The following is a 22,905-nucleotide window of genomic DNA, read 5'->3' as shown; positions in this document are numbered from 1 at the left end:
GAGCATATACAAAGCCATGTCTTTACAGTGACAAACTTCCTATAACAAGAGTACACCTCCTCCAAAGATGCCACAGTTCCTAAGAGTGACTCTTCCCATGGGCTGTGCACATTTAAAGCACCAAACTTGAGTGGTTTTTTTTTTAAAAAACAAAGCCTTCTTTCCATTTCCCTTTTGTTAATACTAAACATTCATATTTGGCTTCTTCTTTGCTCTGAGACCCTGGTCATCTTTTCTGCTTAGTGCAATGCAAACAGGTTTCTCTGACAAAACACTTTTGGTCAGTGCTTCCAGGACATCAGTCTAAAATCAAACAAGAAATCAACAAGGTAGATGTTAGGTAGTGTCCCAGACTCCAGTGCTGTCATTTCCCCCACCCAGCATTCCAACTTATTTAGAGCCATTTTAAGTCCTGAGACACCACACTGCCTTCCCCTGTATCAGTGTAAATGCTCCAGCAATACCATTGTCTAACCAGGAGTCACTGGGTAACAACGCAGGTTCTTGCTATTGGAAGACAGGTGTAGGTCATAGCTGGTCAGGTATTAAATATCACTTAAGTAGTTTCAGAGGGAAAGCCCAGAAAAAAACTCTTCGCAGAAGCCAGGGAGTGGAATGCTTCAGCTACCAAGTGGGGATGTGACTCCACCATTGACTCTCACCCTGAGGTCTCAGAGACCTCAGAAGCATGAACTGTAATGAAAGCCAGGGCCTGAGTCTTTAGCTGCTCTGTGCTGTGGAGGTCAGCCAGGATGAGAGTGTGTGCAGCACTCCTCACAGAGATTTTCCTGCAGAGGACATCCTTACCTATGGCCTTTAATTATTCCAGGCCATACTTGTTAGCAGCTGCAGAAGTCCAGGGACAATGGAGAGGCTGTAGACATGTGGAGCCTTCCGGGTATAAATGAAACCCATCATCTCCTTGAATACTTGGGGATCCAGGTCATAGATTTCAACTTGTTTCTTTAGGCTCTCCTGCTATGTTCAAACGTGGCTCTGAAAACTGGAGAATGAGCGGCTAGGATGAACTTGTGAGCTCTGAATTCCTGGCCAGATACCAGCAGGCAGTAGGTTGTGAAGAGGGAATTATCCCACAGCTCACCTAGGTCATCTGACAATGTGCACCTTAGAACCTTGATCACAGGTCTTGTGTTCTGTCCAGAAATGCTGAAGGAGCCTTGGACCACACTCACATTGCAGAGGGGGTAAGTCTGTCATCCGGAAATATCAAATGGCTTTGAGACGAGAGAAAATCTGGAAGGATGAACTTTTTGTAACCATAGGATTGGTGTGGCAGTAAACGATAGACACCTGATCTCCTAGCATTATTGCTCCCCCACCCTTTCACAGTTAAGATACCAAAGTGTGTGTCTGCTCAAACTGGGCTCTTTTCAGAGCTGAGCAACATCAGGTAAAGTGACAGGTAACCTTTGCCCTCTTAATCAACCCCATTTGGGTGTACATTAAAACACCATGCCCCCATCGGCCTTTGATGAGAACACTGGGCTTGTAATGTATTCTACCATTCCCTCAAGGAAAAAAGAGAAGTTGCTAATCATTCACCTGTTGCAGAATTTCTGGTTGCTGCTACTCGGTGTGTAGTACCTGTTCTTGGCATCCAGGCCCCCTGACATTTCTGCCTAAGGTACTTTGGATGTAAAATTGAACCTGAAAATAAGAGCTAGAAATTTTTTACTCTTCAACCTATAGGATACAATTAGTGATATTTTTTATATTTAAGTTTTAATTGCTCCTAAATTGTCTCTTCTATGATATTGAAAACATGTCTCTCTAAACTGTTCTGTCTAGACTTCAATATTATTTTCAAGAAAACAATCCAGGCTGTTAAATCATGTTGAATCTCTCTCTCTCTCTCTCTCTCTCTCTCTCTCTCTCTCTCTCTCTCTCTCTGTGTGTGTGTGTGTGTGTGTGTGTGTGTGTGTGTGTGTGTGTGTGTGTTGAGTTGTAGGAGAGTTTTGGTTATTGTTAGCATCTAGGCTCTACCCAATTGCCAAGTTAGGCGTGGCTCACGGTAGAGTGGTTGCTTATCCCTGCCCCTAGCACTATTTCTGCCTCTTAGTCTGTTACTCTCCCTGAATCCCTAATCTCTTTCCTTTCTATATAGAGGTTTTTTTTACCTTTTCTTGGATATTTTTATTGTATTTCAAATGTTATCCTGTTTACCAGGTTCCCCTCCAGAAAGACACTATTCAATCCCCCTTCCCCTGCTTCTACGAGAATGCTTCCCCACTCAACCACCCATTCCCTCCTGCCTCCCTGCCCTGTCATTGGGAAATTTGTTTGGGAAATCAAACCTTGTTAGGAAAAGGGCCTCTTCTCCCACTGATTTCTGAAAAGGCCATCCTCTGCTACATATGCAGCTGGGGCCATGCATCCATCCCATTCATGTGTACACTTTAGATGGTGGTTTATTCCCTGGGAGGAGCTCTGGGGGTGTTGATTGATACTGTTGTTCTATCTATCTTGTTGATTTTCTCAAAGAACCACCTCCTGGTTTTGGCGATTTTTTTTATATAGTTCTTTTTATCTCAACATGATTGATTTCAGCCCTGAGTTTGATTATCTCCTGCCCTCTAATCCTCTTGGGTGTATTTGCTTCTTTTTGTTCTACGGCTTTCAGGTGTGCTGTCACGCTGCTAGTGTGTGCTCTCCAGTTGCTTTTTGGAGACACTCCAAGCTATAACTTTGCCTCTTAACACTGCTTTAATTGTGACCCATAATTTTGGGTATGCTGTGCCTTCATTTTCACTAAACTCTAAAAAGTCTTTAATTTATTTCTCCCTTGACCAAATTATCATTGAGTAGAGGATTGTTCAGCTTCCATGTGTCTTACGTGGGATTTCTGTTGTTTTTGTTGTTATTAAATACCAGCCCTAGTCCATGGTGATCTGACAGGATGCATGGGATTATTTCAATCTTCTTGTATGTGTTGGGACCTGTTTTGTGACCTATTATATTGTGAGTCTTGGATAAGGCACCATGAGGTGCTAAGAAAAAAAAATAGAATCTTTTGTTTTAGGATGAAGTGTTCTGTAGACATCTGTTAAATCCATTTGGTTTATAACTTCTGTAAGTTTTTCCTTGCCTCTGTTTAGTCTGTTTCCATGACCTGTCCATGGATGGGAGAGGAATAGGGAAATCTCCTACTATTATTGTGTGTGGTAAAATGTGTGATTTGAGTTTTAGTAAAGTTTCCTTTATTAATGTGGGTGCTCTTGCATTTGGAGCTTGGATATTCAGAATTGATAGTTAATCTAGGATTTTTCCTTTGAGTTTGAAGTGTTCTTCCTTCTTTTTTGATAACTTTTGGTTGAAAGTCGATTTTGTTCTATATTAGAAAGGCTACTCCAGCTTGTTTCTTGGGACCATTTTCTTGGAAAATTATTTCCAGCCTTTTACTCTTAGGTGATGGCTATCTTTGTCTCTGAGGTGTGTTTCCTCATGCAGCAAAATGCTGGTTCCTCTTTACATATCGAGTCTGTTAGTTTATGTCTTTTTATGGGGGAATTGATTCCATTGACGTTGAGAGATATTAGGGACCAATGATTGTTGTTTCCTGGGGTTGTTGTTGTTGTTGTTGTTGTTGTTGTTAGAGGTGGAATAATGTTTGTGTAACTATCTTTTTGGGGGGTTAGTTGAAAGAAGATTATTTTCTTGCTCTATCTGTAGTGGAATTTCACTCCTTGTGTTGGAGTTTTTCATCAGTTATTTTTTGTACAGCTGGATTTGTGTAAAAATATTATGTAAATTTGGTTTTTGTCATGCAATATCTTGTTTTTCTATCTATGGTAATTGAGAGTTTTACTGGATATAGTAGCCGGGGCTGGCATTTGTATACTCTTATGGTCTGTGTGACATCTGCCCTGGCATTTAGAGTCTCTGTTGGGAAGACTGATGTAATTCTGATAAATCTGCCTTTATATGTTACTTGACCTTTTTCCCTTACTGCTTTAAATATTCTCTTTGTTTTTTGGATTTGGTGTTTTGACTATTATGTGAGTGGAGGAATTTCTTTTCTGGTCCAATCTATTTGGAGTTCTTATGCTTCTTGTATGTTCATAGGCTTCTCTTACTTTACGTTAGAGAAGTTTTCTTATATAATTTTGTTGAAGATATTTACTGGCTCTTTAAGTTGGGAGTCTTCACTCTCTTCCGTATCTATTATCTTTAGGTTTGATTTTCTCATTGTGTCCTGGATTTCTGGGATGTTTTGGATTAGGAGCTTTTTGTGTTTTGCATTTTGACTCTTGTCATTGTTTTCTATGGTTTCTTCTGACCCTGAGATTCTCTCTTGTATTTCTTGTATTCTGTTGGTGGTGATTGTGTATATAACCCCTGCTCTCTTTCCTAGGTTTTCTATTGCCAAAGTTGTCTCCCTTTTTGATTTCCTCGTTGTTTCTATTTCCATTTTTAGATCCTAGATGGTTTTGTTCAATTCCTTCACTTGTTTGTGTTTTCTTATAATTATTCAAGGGATATTTGTGTTTCCTCTTTAAAGGCTTCTATGTCTTTATCTGTGTTGTCCTGTATTTCTTTAAGGGAGTAATCTATGTCCTCAATGTCCTCTAATATCATCATGAGATTTTATTTTAAGTCAGAATCTTGCTTTTCTGCTGTGTTGGGGTATGCAGGTCTTGCTGTGGTGAGAGAACTGGGTTCTGATGATACCAAATGGCCTCAGTTTTAGTTGCTTAAGTTCTAGCTCTTGCCTCCCCGATCTGGTTATATCTGGTATTTGCTGGTCTTATTTTCTCTGGCAGTGGCTTGAACCTCTTCTAAGCTTGTGTGTCAGCACTGCTGGGAGATCAGCTCTCTCTCCTGACAGAATTTGTGAACAGAGATCTCTGTGTCCAGACAGAAACTCAAGGGATCCTGTTCCAGACTGCTTCTTCATTCCTGTGTCCTGAGGGTTCCAGGTAGGTCCCTCTGAGCAGAAGTGATGGTCTCACCTGTGCTTTCCTGTGTGTCAACACTCTCTCAGGCATCTGGGTACAGGGAGCTATGGCACAGGGTCATCTCCCCTGAAGCTCCTTCTTCCTTTCTCCCCTCCCCCCTCTATTGTATCTCTTACTGGAGTTTCCTCTTCTCTTCCTCTTATTCCCTTTCTTCCTCTTTCCCTTCCCCTTCCTCTCCTCCTCCTTTTCTTCCTCTCTCTCTCTCTCTCCTTTCTCTCTGCCTCCATTTCTTCTCATCTCTACTCAACTACCTTTCCCTTGCTCTAAGTAAATACTATTCTATATGAAAGCTATACTAATTATATATATATACATATACATATCAAACTATATAATAACCTCTATTCTATACTATTGCTGGTACCTCAGGGGGAAGGATGTCACAGCATTTTCAGGAATTCTTTCCCAGATTCACTTAAATATGTGGTTTGGGAATATCCTAAATGCTTCTCAATTCAACCACTTTAATTGGCAGAATTCAGCTTATGAATACCTCATAGCCTGCATCCTCTACAGGTTAGTTCTGACCTCTTCAGATTTGGAACTGCGGTGATTGCTCTGCTGGTCCTGAAAAGGGAGAGGGTATTCTGTTTTCCAAGGGCTACAGCATATCAGATATCAAAGAGTAGGATTTGGGATGTCTGCCCTTAGGTAAAGTGAAATGTAAAATTCTGGATACATTTCTCATCTCTCTAGTTTGACATGTCTTAGAGAGTCCCTACAGCCTAGGGACACAGAAATAATTACAGTGATTCAATCAGCTCTGCAGTTCCTAGCTCTCCTGTATGTCTTGCTCCAATTTTGCTTATCCCTCAAAATTGGATAAACCAATTGATTTTGATTTTTTATTCCTCCATTAGACTTATTGCAAACTATGAGCATCAGTGACTTTATCTGGTGCTTTGGGGGCCTCGATAGAAGGATCCCCTGTTTCTAATCTGCAATTTAAAATGCTGTATGTCTCACTGTGAAACATACCCCCTCCCCCTTTGCAGAATCTAAATTATTCTTTTCTTAACTCTCAGGAGCAAGCACCTATATGGTAGAAGTCGCTTCTTACAGGAGAACTGAGAACCCCTGGGCAGGAAACATGGGCTCTGCTCATGCAGTCTCTGTCACACAATGGGACAGGTGTAAAGATTTTTTAAAAGAGGTTGAGGAGAGAAGTGATTTTATGGGTGACCTGCCAGATCCAAAAAGACAGCAGGACAACAGGTGTTTTAGCCAGAAAAAGTATTCTCCTACCACAGAAAACAACTAGTCATTACAATAAAACCAAACTGAAAAATGCACAAGAAAGCTAGAGAGAGACAGAGAGACAGAGAGACAGAGAGACAGACATACAGAGACAAACCAAGACAGAGACAGACAGACAGAGAGACAGACAGAGACAGAGACAGAGACAGAGACAGAGACAGATGGACAGAGAGACAGACAGAGACAAACAGAGACAGAGACAAACAGAGACAGAGACAAACAGAGACAGACAGAGACAGACAGAGACAGACAGAGACAGACAGAGACAGACAGAGACAGACAGAGAGACAGACAGACACAGAGACAGACAGACACAGAGACAGACAGACACAGAGACAGACAGACAGACAGAGACAGCAGACAGACAGACAGAGACAGACAGACAGAGACAGGCAGGGAGAAGGATGGACAGGCAGGGAGAGGGACAGACGGACAGGGGGCGGACAGACAGAGGGACAGACAGACAGAGGGATGGACAGCCAGAGGGATGGACAGAGGGAGACAAGCAGATGGAGACACAGAGACAGGCAGACAGAGACACAGAGACAGGCAGACAGAGACACAGAGACAGGCAGACAGAGACACAGAGACAGGCAGACAGAGACACAGAGACAGGCAGACAGAGATACAGAGACAGGCAGACAGAGAGACAGAGACAGAGCAGACAGAGAGACAGAGACAGAGAGACACAGAGACAGAGATTGACAGACAGAGAGACAGAGAGACAGAGAGACAGACAGAGTCACAGAGACAGACAGAGTCACGGAGACAGACAGAGTCACGGAGACAGACAGAGACACGGAGACAGACAGAGACACAGGCATGGAGACAGACACGGACACGGAGACAGACACGGACACGGAGACAGACACGGACACGGAGACAGACACAGAGACGGAGAGAGACGGAGAGAGAGAGACGGAGAGAGAGAGACGGAGGGAGAGAGACGGAGGGAGACAGACAGACAGAGGGAGACAGACAGACAGAGGGAGACAGACAGACAGAGGGAGACAGAGACAGAGAGAGACAGAGGACGGAGAGACAGACAGACAGAGACAGACAGACAGAGCGAGACAGACAGACAGACAGAGCAAGGGAGACAGAGGGAGACAGAGGGAGACAGAGGGAGACAGAGGGAGACAGAGGGAGACAGAGGGAGACAGAGGGAGACAGAGGGAGACAGACACTATGTAGATAATCAATGGTGGCTGCCATACATCTTAACTCCCAGAAAGAGGAGAATCTGGTGATGTCTTTCACAGTTTCTAGAAATTGGTATCTAAACTGAAGATGCCTTAACCATATTTTCCTCCAGAGGTGATAGTCCAGGCAACTTTCAAATATTTTCCTGTAAAAGTAACTTTTATTTGCACTATTCATTGTGCAAATGAGACATTCTCCCTTGATGTACTGACATAGGACTAGTCCTTGAAGTTTCGAGCCTCCTTCAAATCAAATTAGGCTTTAGAATGTTCTCAGCTTCTGAGGCTTATGACTGAATAAACTCACCAATTTCTAGTTCTTACTGAACTTTGGCTTTCTGATTTAATTTGTTCTGGCTCAAAACTCCTCTCCACTGTAACTGATACAATCTGGCTTTCTTCAGCTGCCCAAGAATTGCCCACTTGGACTCATACTAACTTTGAAAATCCGTTCTAATCTTCTGTTTCCACCTCACTCTCTGGCTTGTTTAGTCTTTACCTAGACATATCTCTCTTGTTCTCTCCTCAACTGGTCTCTGTACCACTGTCCCAGTAAAACTGTCCCCTCTCCTTTTCTCTTTCCACTGATCTCTTAAATAGCTTCCCTTTCCTCTCTTATAACAGTTGAACATATCATTTTCCGTCTAATCTTTCTCTGATTTTTTACTTTCTCTACACACTGGTGCTTCTTTCTAGAAACTAACTTTACCTTCAGTGTTTGGAATTAAATGTGCGTGCTAAGGTTATGTCTGTTCTGGTAAAAATAAAAAAATAAAATTGCAGAACTGATTTCCTGCATGTACCCCAGCAATCTGGTTTCTGCTAATTCCAGCTCTAGGTGGGCAATTGGAACTAGCAATAATTTATCTGAGAAGCTAGATGATCCCCCCAGGTCTCAGTGGCAGCTATTCTCTCATAACTCTCTGCCTCTGCTTTGTTTACATACCCAACACCTACCCCCTAATAGTTGTAGTAGAAAATCCCAAAATCCATTAAAATCAGGACTCAACAAACCAGATTTATATGCTAAATTCTCAATCCACAATACATCCACACAATAAACTTAGAACCAACTGATAAGGATATAAACTGCCTAAGTAGATAAGAAAAAATTGCCTATAGAAATCTATCCCAGCTTCCTTGGCAATGCAGGACTGCTCAGATCTTGGTCATTCTTCTCCATCTCAATCTCCATCTTGATTCTCCTTCCTACTTTTTCTCTCCTGCTTTACAAAAACTTTGTACCCATCTTATGACTGTCCAATCGTGGCCTTGACTTACTGGCACCAGTCTTCACCCGCATATTGACATCAACCTACATATGTCTGTATTCCAGCAAGAAGGATGAAAGACGTGTGCCCAAACTGAGCCAATTTACAAATAAAATCAGTTTTTTTTTCAGTAAGTAACAGAATTTTGGAATTCACACAATGATCAAATTGGTGAAACAGTTTTCATTTGGGGTGGAGGTGTCAAGCTCCTCCTCAGTGTTTTGGGAACAAATTGATCAAACAAATCTTGGCAATCTGGATTACAGGTTGGGTACCCTCTGAAATTCCTTGACCACTGGCCTCTTTTTGCACTTAGAGACTCAGGTCTCTAATGTCCTTCAAAGTTAATCTCTAGAATTTCTGTGGTTGAGAAGAAAACAATGGAGACACAAATAAAGACATACTGATTAAGAGAAAAGATAAAAGAAGGACACAAAGAAGAGCAGAAAAACAAAAAAGGTTAGGGTCATGTTCAAAAAGCCTCTAATATGGATAATTACATTGGCCAACAGCAGAAACAGTTCCAGGAAAACAATCTTGAGAAACAAAACAACTTCTCCTAGGAACTGAATCCATGAAGTTAAACAATCTGGAGAGGAGTTTTCCTAGGAAATCTTGGGGACAGAACTTCCTTGAAATTTTTCACTGAACTAGGAATCCCTGGAGTTGGGTTTCTCCCATTTTCTTCTCCCAGACATAAGGGGTGTCAGATGCACTGGTTGCTAATAAACCTCATGAATTGAAACAAGGATGGTTTGTGGAGTTCTTGGGGGTAGCATCCCAAGACTTGAGTAGGTCTATATTGGCTTTCAAGAGAATGAGAAGGAGCCAGAAGATGAACAATAAATCACAGATGAATAATATTAGGATTACAACAAACATGTTCAGGAAAAACCAACAACCTTGAATGTCACCTGGAGGGAGTTTTAAATCTCTGAAAGAACTAGGAAGGAGTTTTTTTTGACATAAGTTCAGATTTTTTAGGACTTGAATAGAATTTATGGAGCTAGGGGACTAGGTCTAATTGGCATGGGCCTTAGAGATGACAATAAATACAGATGAATAATAGTTATGATTACAATGAACATGTTAGAAAGCCAACTGCTCTGTCACCTCTGGAGGTATGTCTTGAAAGAATAAAGATTTTTAAACTATCCCCCACTGACTCTGCTGTGAGGGCCAGTGCACCTCACAAAAGAATAACATCACATGTTATGGGGAAGTAGTCCAGCCATAGACCACCTGACCTCGATAAGGCCTGGCTGAACTTAAACCATCCAGCCTCGATAAGGCCTGGCTGAACATAAAAAGAGTTGGGGTCAGCTCGCCCCAGAAGCAAGGTGGCCTGGAGTTGAACTGAGCCCAAGTTAGATCATGTGTGCCAATGTAAACAAACGAGTGAAATTGCTTTGCTTTGTGTAACTGTTGCCAACTACCTATGTAATTTTCCCTATAAATACCATCCCCTATTTGGGCTCCGGGTCGACTCCTCTATCTCCTGTGTGAGATACGTGTCGTCCCCAGAGCTCTGGTTCCTCAAATACACCTCTTGTTTATTACATCAAGACTGGTTTCTCGTGAGTTCTTGGAAGGTTGCGTCATCTCGAGATTTGAGTGGGGGTCTTCCCCACCCTGGTGGTCTTTCAGTCTGATAAAATCATCTTCATTTTAGATACCAGTGTCTAAAAATGGTGAAAGATCTGATTCCAGTCTTTTGAGGATTCGAAGAACCCCTGATGCTAATACTAGCAATAAGTCTAAGGGAGAAATCAAAAATCAAAACCAATTGATTGACTAATCCTGTATTGAGGAATACGTGGCATTGGAGCCAGACATACAGGAGAGCTGGGAGTGACTGAGCTGATTGAATCACTAGTCATTTAGGTGTCCTCTAGACTGTAGGTCTAAGATATGAAGAACTGGAGAGATCAGAGTGGTAGGCAGAGTTTTACATTTCATTTTACATAAGGGTGGTACTTACAAACCCTAAACTTTGATAAATTTTGAATATGTGCTGCAGGTATTGGCAAACAGCAAAATCTCTCCCTGTTGAGGCCCAGCAGAGCATGCACTGCAGATCCGAATCTGAAGAGGACAGAACTCACCAGTAGAGAATGGAGACTACGAGGTATGGAGAAGATGAATCCTGCCAATTAAAGGGATTAAATTGAGAAGCATTTAGGGTATTCCTGAACTCTCGAGTGACTCTGAAAAGGGATTTCCAAGGACAAATTCCTGAGGGGGAAGTATAAGACCACCAACCAAATTGGGCAGAGCCATCACAAGGCCTGTGGGTCTGATTGTGGAGTAACACACAGGAAATAAAGCCACCTTCAGAGGTTTGGGGCTCTGCTTCCTGCCCACCATATAGGAACTTTTCCTGCTGCTCTCCATTTTGTGACCACTCAGACATCTGACAATGTAAGGGAAATATTCCTTCCCTGATCATGTTTATGTCAAAAATCAGTGTAAGACCATCCCAAGGGAAAATAATAGCCATGCAGAGATGGACATTGTCCCCTCGGTTATGGAGCATTTACCGCAGAAAGCAAAGTACACTGGTGGTGGCTATTCTTCCTGTCTGGAGTTAAGTAATGAACAAAACTGGTGGGCATGCCTTTTAAATTATTTGCTTAAAATAAATTAGATACAGTTCAAATACCAATGCTTTAGGTAGAAAAATGCACCTTTAATCTAGATCTTGAGACTAGAATACACACCTTCAACTGGGCCACACCTTTTGCTGGAGGCCTATGTAAGCACATGGAAGAAGGAATCATTGAGTCTTTGCTTGCTCTCATCTTATTAGCAAGCCCATCTTCAGAATTTAGGTACATAAAAAAGAACACCTGAGACCTCAAACCTCATGGAATTAGTTAGTACTAGTTTTATCCATTGTAATATTAACATAACAGTACACTGCATGATATTCTCATATTCCACTTTATATTTATATAAAGGAATTCACTTTTTCTATAGGACCCTTACTAATACAACACACTTGAAATAAGAATGTATAACATTTTCTAAACACTTCCAAAGTTGGATAGACTGGCCAAAACTAGTTACCATTGACCAAAGAATCAGTAAATACACACAGAGATATACACATGCAGAGGCAAGAACAGAGACAGAGACACACACAGAGAGAGAGAGAGATGAGACAGAGAGAAGGAAACAGAGTTAAGTCACTACATGTCAGTATAGTCTTCTAGAAAACAAATATTGAAACCTGGAGAGAAAATTGCATAAATACACATTTCCAACATTGGGGAAGGTGCAATTTTGGAGAAATTGAAAGTAAAGTCTAAAATAGATCTACAATTGTATCCTATAGGATGAAGAATAAATAACTTGTACTTTTTCTCAGATCAACATTAACCTCTACACTACCTCCAGCTGAAATGTCAGGGTACCTTGAAGCCAAAGGCTGAGGCTACACACATCAGTGTTCAGAAATTCTGTTACAAGTGGATCATTAGCAACTTTTCATTTTACATGGAGGGAATTCAGGAAAATATTACAAGTCCAGTGTTTGACATCTACTTCTTCCTGAACACCAGCTCACCCTGTGCTGCAAGGTAAGCATATCAGGACCCTTTTTAGCAGGCCTGGACAGAACATAACACCTGCAATCAGGGATCCAAGGCAGATGTTGGCCAATGACCTAGGGGAGCTGTGGGAGAATTCCCTCTTTACAGACTGCTGCCAGGTGGTAGCTGGCCAGGAATTCAGGGCTTGCAAGGCCATCCTAGCAGCTCTTTCTCCAGTTTTCAGAGCCACATTTGAACATGAAATGCAGGAGAGCCTAAAGAACTGAGCTGAGGCCATGAACTGGATCCCCAAGTCTTCAAAGAGATGATGGGCTTCATTTACACAGGGAAGTTGCCACACTTCTACAGTCATTCCGTGATCACTGGTATGCTGGCAGCTACTGACAGGTATGGTCTGGAGGATTTGAAGATCATGTGTGAGGATGCCCTCTGCAGGAACCTCCCTTTGGAGAATGCTGCATACACACTCAATCCTGGCTGACCTCCAAAGTACAGAGCAGCTGAAGACTCAGGCCCTGAATTTCATTACAGTTCATGTGCCTGAGGTCTCTAAGACTTCGGGTTGGAAGTCATGGTGGAGTGTCATCCATACTTAGTGGCTGAAGCACTCCACTCCCTAGCTTCTGCACAGAGTATTTTCTTGGAGCATTCACTCAAACACCTTAAATTGTCTTAAGACCTGATAAACAATGACCTACAGCTGACTTCTACAATCAAAAACCAGTATTGTTAACAATTACACCTGGTTAGATAATGCTAACTATTGCTGGAGCATTTACACTGACGTTGTGGGAAGAGAATATGGTGGCTCTGGACTTAAAACAGTTGTAATAGGTTAAAATGGCAGGTGGGAAAAGGCAACATTAGAGTCTGGGAAACTCTACCTGATATCTACCCTGTTGATGTTCTTGTTTGATATTTGTCTGATGTCTTGGAAACTGCGATTCAATTTAGTTACTGGCCAGAAGCTGGCCCAACTCACTTTCATCAGAGAAACCTGTCTGCATTGAATGAAGCAGAACAGAAACCAGGACCCAGAGAAAAAGAAAAATCAAACATGTTTACTCATCAGAAGGAAAAGACAATGAAGACTTTTTTTTAAGATTCAGTTTGTGGAAACTCAGCTGAAAAAGCAAATACTGCTCTCTCAGAAAACTCTGGTTAAAGTCCCTGCCTGCATAGAACATGATACCTACAATCACGAGCATACACAGAGGAGTTTTTTATCCATCTATAACTGGTGATCCACAGGATCCGAGATCATCTTCTGGTCTCCATGGCCATATAGAGATCTCTGGAGAAGTCCTTAACATCATAAAATATAATATAAATAAAACTTGTGAAATCAGTTTGTGGGTTCCAGAGATGTTTATGTTCAGAGAAGTCATGTGTATTCCTATCAGCCAAGCTCAGCTGCATTTGTCTGTGTAGACCCTTCACTGTCCTCCAAGTATTAGAAAACCTATCACTTTTTTTCTTAGCATTTAATGTTGGAAAATTGGAACTCCACCATCATGCTCCTTTGAAGTCTGGGAAGAGTAGGCCAAAGTGAAAGGAGTCTCCTCCTCCTGGGAAAGAAGTGTCTGTGGGTCAAGGCATGCAAAAAAATCTTTATCAGTTTTGAAAGCATTAGAAGGGATTGATTCATTGTAGATTCATATGTCTTAGGTGAGTGGTTCTCAAACTTCCTAATGCTGTGACACCTTAATAAAGTTCTTCATGTTGTGGTCAACAGAAGTACTAAAGTTCTCTGTAGCTACTTCATAACTGTAAGGTTGCTACTGTTTTGAATCATACTGTAAATAGTTACTATACAATATATATGATCTTCAGCCCCTGTGAAAGGGTCATTAGACCACCGAAGAGGATGGGGTCCCACAAGTTGAGAACCATGGCTCAGGCCATACCTGTCAGCAAACCAGGTCGGCTGCCCACAGATCACCTATTAAATTCCCACAGACCCAATCACACAATCTCAACCCCACCTCTGTAGCACACCATCTTTAGAGTCTTCACTGCCCATTCTATCCATATCCTGTGCATCCCACAGATCTTCCCCTTCTAATACCCCTCCCCAACTCTTTGTCTTGTCCCAGCCCCCAAGCCAAGTATGCACCCATGCTAACACAAGTGCCACTCTTCCCCTGGTAACAGAAGGCTAAAGGCAGATCCACACCTCTCCTTTACTCCCCCACTTACAATTTTTCCATTCTCATTCCAAGCTCTTTGGCAGGAAATCTGTTGTGCTTTTACTTACTAAAGTGACAACCTCAATGGATCACAAAGAACTTTTGCCCCAATCTTCCTCTCCCCATCTCAGCCCATCATTTCTTCCTCAAACCAAAGCATGCATTCAGTAAAAACACAGCAAAAGAACAGCCAGGGAAATAGGATGGAAATTTTAGAAAATCATCACTCCCTCCTCTATGCCAACTTCAACCCCTTAGTGTCATCTATAAACCTGTATAATTACACTAGCTGTAGCCTTCCTTTCTCTTGCCTACATCTCCTGTGAGTCCCACAGACAATTCCTTTTAAAGCTCCCTCCCCCTAATCCCTTGCTGTATTCTACCATCTAACTTCAGCATGCACTCACTGATAACTCACTGAACAAACTTACAGGGAAGCACAGAAACTGCCTGTAGATTGTCCTGTTCCTTTCAGTTCTTGTAGCTCTACAACTACTAGTCTATTTCCCACTCTATAGGAAAATTTCTGGGGTGATGTCTTTCTACTACCTACCTCAATTCCAAGGAGACAAAATAAGCAGATTCTGGTGGAATCTCCTCCCTCCTGTGAACCTCTTTAGACTTCTAACTTATGTGCATTCCTAAGTGTCAGCTCCCTGTTCAAAGAAATCTGAAACTACCAGTAGCCAAAACTGTTGGGTCCGAAGAAAAGTTCCTGTCTGGCAGCAGTGATGGCTGTTCTCAGTTTTCAACTTGACTACATCTAGAATAAACTACAATCCAGAATTTAAAAAGATATTGTAAAAATGTAAAGAGACAATTAGATGTAGACCTAAGTAGTACAGGGCTTTAATCCCAGCATTCAAGAAAGAGAGGCATGTAGATCTGAGTCCAAGGTCAGTTTACAGAACAAGTTCTAAGACAGGCAAGGCTAGGCAGTAAAAGATGTAATAATAGATCAAAGGCAGCATGTTCTAATCCCAGCAAGCAGCAGCAATGGGCAGCTTGGGCCATGAGGCTCTAAGTTAGAGTCACCTTTTGATCAAGATTTAGTGCTGTTGGATCTTACAGCACCAAGCCTACCTAAATGACGGCATGTTCCCCATCATGATGATAATGGACTGAACCTTCAAAAGGGCAAGCTGGCCCCAGCTAAATGTTTGCCTTCATGAAAATTGCTTTGGTCATGATGCCTCTTCACAGCAATAAAACCCTAGCTACGACAACACACCACAATCACACTCTTCAAAAATTCATGGTGGAAACAGGAAACAAGGAATAGAGGTGTAACTTGTCCCAGACAAATATAGAAATTAGAATATAAATCTTTAATCATTGCAAGCCCAGTATCTTAGAGATTAGCATAAACAAAACAATAACAGCCAGAGTAATCCTAACACAGCAGTCCCCAAACATTCCAGTATGACTGAAGTACAAAAAGAAAAGACTTTAAAACAATATGAGTGAAGGTAACAGAGGTAAATAGGGAGAGAATGAAGAAATCCCTTAAAAATCCATGATACCACATACTAACTGTGAGGAAAGAAAGAAATCCATTAACAAAATCTGGGGGGTGAGGGGAAATAGTGGAAGGAAATGAAAAAAATTTAAGGCCCAAAAATGTGAATAGAATTGATAAGCAAATACATACTGAGGAAATTCTGGAAATGAGAACCTTAAAATTTCCATGCAAAGAATTAATGAAATTAAGAATGGGTTTTTTAAGAAAACAAGATTAATGCAACCTTATCCAAATTAACAAAAGTGCAGAGAGAATATACAAATTCACACAATCAGAAATTAAAGGTGAGACATAACAGACACAGAAAACCCAGAGGCTCACAAGGTCACACTTTTGCAAATTGTGCATTACCACCTTGGAAAATTTAAAATTATGTGATAGTTTTCTTGATTGGTAACACTTATCAAGGTCAAATCACAGGGAAATGTTCAATTAGACAAACATAACTCCTAAAATAGAGGCAGTCAATAAAAGTCACCTCACTTGCCCCACTTCGAAACAGTATCCCCATCCCCTCTTTTCTCCTTGTTGCTGTGTACAAGCCTCTTACTCTGGGGTAGTTTCCTTGCTGGACTAGAGGCCATGAAGGCCATGCCATGAGAATACCAGTTAGGCCACCTTCTCACAGAAGGTACTCTCTTGATTACCCTCTACTCCATGATGATCCCTAATCCATCTTTGTCTCTCCTTCACTGTGTCACAATTCTCAAAGTGGACATAGAAACCATGGAATGGATACAGAAAATGTGGTACATCTACACAGTGAAATATTACTCAGCTATCAAAAACAAGGACTTTATGAAATTCATAGGCAAATGGATGGAACTGGAAAATATCATCCTGAGTGAGGTAACCCAATCACAGAAAAACACACATGGTATGCACTCATTGATAAGTAGATATTAGCCCAAATGCTCCAATTACCCTAGATGCACAGAACACATGAAACTCAAGAAGGATGACCAAAATGCGAATGCTTCACTCCTTCTTTAAAGTGTTCCCTTCTTTAAAGGGAACGAGAATACCCTTGGGAGGGAATAGGGAGGCAAAGTTTAGAACAGAGGCAGAAGGAACACCCATTCAGAGCCTGCCCCCATGGGGACCATACATATACAGCCACCAAACTAGATAAGATGGACAAAGCAAAGAAGTGCAGGTCGACAGGAATTGGATGTAGATCTCTCCTGAAAGACACAGCCAGAATATAGCAAATACATAGGCGAATGCCATCATTAAACCACTGAACTGAGAATGGGACCCTCATTGAAGGAATCTTAGAAAGGACTGGAAGAGCTTGAAGGGGCTTGAGACCCAATATGAACAACAATGCCAACCAACCAGAGCTTCCAGGGACCAAGCCATTACCCAAAGACTATACATGGACTGACCCTGGACTCCAACTGCATACGTAGCAATGAATAGCCTAGTACGAGCACCATTGGAAGAGGAAGCCCTTGGTCCTGCCAAGACAGAACCCCCAGCGAATGTGATTGTTGGGGGGAGGGTGGTAATGGGGGAAGGAATGGGAGGGGAACACCCATAGAGAAGGGGAGTGGGAAGGGTTAGGGGGATGTTGGCCAGGAAACAGGGAAGAGGATTAACAATCGAAATGTAAATAAGAGATACTCAACTTAATAAAGATTAAAAAAATAAAAGAAACCATGGCTGTCTTATGCACCTTACTTAGTCAGTTCAGAAGGTCTTGTTCTACTAGTATCCTCCATCCCCTCTTCCTACACTTATTTTGCCTCCTCTTCTGCAGGCTTCCCTGAAATCTGATGGAGATTCATATTCATTTCTCTCTCTCTCTCTCTCTCTCTCTCTCTCTCTCTCTCTCTCTCTCTCTCTCTCACTTATAATGTCTTGTTTTGGGTCTCTGAATATATTCCCACCTGCTGCAGGAGGAAGCTTCTCTGATGGTGACTCATTTATTACTACTTATTAATGAGTAGAGCAGAATATCATTTGGTTTGTCTTACCTTTTTTTAAAGACCTGTTTTCTTTGTTTGAATCCTAGGTTTCTGGGCTATCTGGTTTCTGGTTCTTATTTACCTGAGCAGTGTCGAGTATGGCTTATATCAAATCAACTATTAGTTGGCTACTATTAGAGGTTCTGAGCCACTATTGCCCTACCATACTTTCTAGGCAGGACAAGTTATAGGACAAAGGATTTGGTGTTTATGTTTCTCTTTTGGTAGTCCACAGAATTACTTTCCTGCACCAAAGCCACTAGAGCAGAGGGGGAAAGCTCCATGAAAGGACCAGCTAGAATTCTTCATATTAAATGTGTATGTGTGTGTGTTGTCCTTGGCAATGGTGTCCTGCTGTCAGTTTGCAGACAGCAACTCATTGTCTTAGTGACAGCCTGGATCATTTGTGAGCTTCCATGGGATCCTCTTGGTCAAACAACTCAATGGAATGCAACCCAGTCCCAGTACTGGAAGCTTTATTTGGTAACAAGGGATGACTAGTTGAGATTCTTTTTTTTTTTTTTAACTTGAGTATTTGTTATATACATTTCGAGTGTTATTCCCTTTCCCGGTTTCCGGGTAAACATCCCCTCCCCCCTCCCCTTCTTTATGGATGTTCCCCTCCCCATCCTCCCCCCATTGCCGCCCTCCCCCCAACAGTCTAGTTCACTGGGGGTTCAGTCTTAGCAGTACCCAGGGCTTCCCCTTCCACTGGTGCTCTTACTAGGATATTCAATGCTACCTATGAGGTCAGAGTCCAGGGTCAGTCCATGTATAGACTTTAGGTAGTGGCTTAGTCCCTGGAAGCTCTGGTTGCTTGGCATTCTTGTACATATGGGGTCTCAAGCCCCTTCAAGCTCTTCCAGTTCTTTCTCTGATTCCTTCAACAGGGGTCCTATTCTCAGTTCAGTGGTTTGCTGCTGGCATTCGCCTCTGTATTTGCTGTATTCTGGCTGTGTCTCTCAGGAGCGATCTACATCTGGCTCCTGTCGGTCTGCACTTCTTTGCTTCATCCATCTTGTCTAATTGGGTGGCTGTATATGTATGGGCCACATGTGGGGCAGGCTCTGAATGGGTGTTCCTTCAGTCTCTGTTTTAATCTTTGCCTCTCTATTCCCTGCCAAGTGTATTCTTGTTCCCCTTTTAAAGAAGGAGTGAAGCATTCACATTTTGATCATCCGTCTTGAGTTTCATGTGTTCTAGGCATCTAGGATAATTCAAGCATTTGGGCTAATAGCCACTTATCAATGAGTGCATACCATGTATGTCTTTCTGTGATTGGGTTAGCTCACTCAGGATGATATTTTCCAGTTCCAACCATTTGCCTATGAATTTCATAAAGCCATTGTTTTTTGATAGCTGAGTAATATTCCATTGTGTAGATGTACCACATTTTCTGTATCCATTCCTCTGTTGAAGGGCATCTGGGTTCTTTCAGGTTCTGGCTATTATAAATAAGGCTGCTATGAACATAGTGGAGCATGTGTCTTTTTTATATGTTGGGGCATCTTTTGGGTATATGCCCAAGAGAGGAATAGCTGGATCCTCAGGCAGTTCAATGTCCAATTTTCTGAGGAACCTCCAGACTGATTTCCAAAATGGTTGTAGCAGTCTGCAATCCCACCAACAATGGAGGAGTGTTCCTCTTTCTCCGCATCCTTGCCAGCATCTGCTGTCACCTGAGTTTTTGATCTTAGCCATTCTCACTGGTGTGAGGTGAAATCTCAGGGTTGTTTTGATTTGCATTTCCCTGATGACTAAAGATGTTGAACATTTCTTTAGGTGTTTCTCAGCCATTTGGCATTCCTCAGCTGTGAATTCTTTGTTTAGCTCTGAACCCCATTTTTTAATAGGGTTATTTGTCTCCCTGCGGTCTAACATCTTGAGTTCTTTGTATATTTTGGATATAAGGCCTATATCTGTTGTAGGATTGGTAAAGATTTTCCCAATCTGTTGGTTGCCGTTTTGTCCTAACCAAACTGTCCTTTGCCTTACAGAAGCTTTGCAGTTTTATGAGATCCCATTTGTCGATTCTTGATCTTAGAGCATAAGCCATTGGTGTTTTGTTCAGGAAATTTTTTCCAGTGCCCATGTGTTCGAGATGCTGTACAGTGTGATAAGCATGGATCGACCTGCATTCTTCTACATTTTGACCTCAACTTGAGCTTCAACAAAAGCTGCATTGACCCCATTTTTTATCTCTGCCTTCTCTCTGTTCCTTTTATCTCCTTTTCTTTTCTTTTTTTCTTTTGAGACCATTTCTCCCTCCAAGATACTTTCTTGTTGCTCTGCAAGGACCCTCTGACCTGTTCTAATGACTTCCTCACTTTGTTTATCCTCCAAGCAGGCAGGGACTATTCACCAAAGAGGTTTTGGTCCGGGCTTAAGCTTGCCCTCTGTGGCTTCTCTATCCCACACAAAGAAAAAAAGAAACAAAATTACAAGTCCTACCCACAAAGGATCAATTGGAAACAACATTGCCGTAGTTCCCAAACCTTTTCGCCTCTATACCAAGGCTTTCAACTTCACTATCCTCTTGGCCTCTATACCAAGGCTTTCAACTTCACTAACCTCTCAGCCTCTATACCAAGGCTTTCAACTTCTCTAACCTCTCAGCCTCTATACCAAGGCTTTCAACTTCTCTAACCTCTCAGCCTCTATACCAAGGCTTTCAATTTCTCTGCTTACCTCCAGAGAACCTTATCTTCCCTTATCCGGGAATTTTCCAACGTCGCCATCCTGAACCTGAAGACTTCTGGATCCACGAGAATATTCTCGGGTCCCCGTGTGGGCCACCAGTTGTCGTGCCCACCTTGTCCAGTAAGGAAGACACAACACCTTTGGATCCTTGTCAACAGCAGGATTGCTGATACGGGGGACCCAAGCAGCAAGAGCACTCGCCTTATATAGACAGCAGGCTGAGGCTATGCTAATTGTCCTTCAGGGATTGGCGGTACATGAATTAACTCATTAGCATGGTACTGCTCCCTCATTAGCATATTACCAGCCAACTGATGCCAGGTGCAAAGCCTGCCCATGCGCAGTACCGTTGTTTACCACAGGAGGGCACCCTACAGAAGAAGTCAAAATATCACTATTTGCAGATGATATGATAGTATATTTAAGTGATCCCAAAAGTTCCACCAGAGAACTACTAAAGCTGATAAACAACTTCAGCAAAGTGGCTGGGTATAAAATTAACTCAAATAAATCAGTAGCATTCCTCTACACAAAAGAGAAACAAGCTGAGAAAGAAATTAGGGAAATGACACCCTTCATAATAGACCCAAACAATATAAAGTACCTCGGTGTGACTTTAACCAAGCAAGTAAAAGATCTGTACAATAAGAACTTCAAGACTCTGAAGAAAGAAATTGAAGAAGACCTCAGAAGATGTAAAGATCTCCAATGCTCATGGATTGGCAGGATTAATATAGTAAAAATGGCCATTTTACCCAAAGCGATCTACAGATTCAATGCAATCCCCATCAAAATACCAATCCAATTCTTCAAAGAGTTAGACAGAATAATTTGCCAATTCATCTGGAATAACAAAGAACCCAGGATAGCTAAAACTATCCTCAGCAATAAAAGGACTTCAGAGGGAATCACTATCCCTGAACTCAAGCAATATTACAGAGCAATAGTGATAAAAACTGCATGGTATTGGTACAGAGACAGACAGATAGACCAATGGAACAGAATTAAAGACCCAGAAATGAACCTACACACCTATGGGCACTTGATTTTTGACAAAGGAGCCAAAACTATCAAATGGAAAAAAAATAGCATTTTTAGCAAATGGTTCTGGTTCAACTGGAGGTCAGCATGTAGAAGAATGCAGATCGATCCATGTTTATCACCCTGTACAAAGCTTAAGTCCAAGTGGACCAAGGACCTCCACATCAAACCAGACACACTCATACTAATAGAAGAAAAACTAGGGCAGCATCTCAAACACATGGGCATTGGAAAAAATTTCCTGATCAAAACACCAATGGCTTATGCTCTAAGATCAAGAATCAACAAATGGGATCTCATAAAACTGCAAAGCTTCTGTAAGGCAAAGGACACTGTTGTTAAGATAAAACGGCAACCAACAGATTGGGAAAAGATCTTTACCAATCCTACAACAGATAGAGGCCATATATCCAAAATATACAAAGAACTCAATAAGATAGACCTCAGGGAGTCAAATAACCCTATTAAAAAATGGGGTTCAGAACTAAACAAAGAATTCACAGCTGAGGAATGCTGAATGGCTGAGAAACACCTAAAGAAATGTTCAACATCTTTAGTCATAAGGGAAATGCAAATCAAAACAACCCTGAGATTTCACCTCACACCAGTGAGAACGCCTAAGATCAAAAACTCAGGTGACAACAAATGCTGGCGAGGATGTGGAGAAAGAGGAACATTCCTCCATTGTTGGTGGGAATGCAGACTGGTACAACCATTTTGGAAATCAGTCTGGAGGTTCCTCAGAAAATTGGACATTGAACTACCTGAGGATCCAGCTATACCTCTCTTGGGCATATACCCACAAGATGCCCCAACATATAAAAAAGACACGTGCTCCACTATGTTCATAGCAGCCTTATTTATAATAGCCAGAACCTGGAAAGAACCCTGATGCCCTTCAACAGATGAATGGATACAGAAAATGTGGTACATCTACACAATGGACTATTACTCAGCTATCAAAAACAATGGCTTTATGAAATTCATAGGCAAATGGTTGGAACTGGAAAATATCATCCTGAGTGAGGTAACCCAATCACAGAAAAACACACATGTATGCACTCATTGATAAGAGGCTATTAGCACAAATGCTTGAATTACCCTAGATGCCTAGAACACATGAAACTCAAGACGGATGATCAAAATGTGAATGCTTCACTCCTTCTTTAAAAGGGGAACAAGAATACACTTGGCAGGGAATAGAGAGGCAACGATTAAAACAG

At 41.8% G+C, this 22,905-nt stretch overlaps 2 pseudogenes; one reads left to right on the top strand and one right to left on the bottom strand.

Annotated features, from left to right (window-relative positions):
• Positions 1-552: 552 nt before the first annotated feature.
• LOC116895538 lies at positions 553-1,634 on the bottom strand (annotated as a pseudogene).
• Positions 1,635-12,254: 10,620 nt separating this feature from the next.
• Positions 12,255-12,936, top strand: LOC116895910 (annotated as a pseudogene).
• Positions 12,937-22,905: the final 9,969 nt, after the last annotated feature.

The sequence above is a fragment of the Rattus rattus genome, chromosome 3 (assembly GCF_011064425.1).
Source record: "Rattus rattus isolate New Zealand chromosome 3, Rrattus_CSIRO_v1, whole genome shotgun sequence".
NCBI lineage: Eukaryota > Metazoa > Chordata > Mammalia > Rodentia > Muridae > Rattus > Rattus rattus.
The sequence above is the reverse complement of the archived record's forward strand: the minus strand, read 5'-3'. Positions and strand labels throughout refer to the sequence as shown.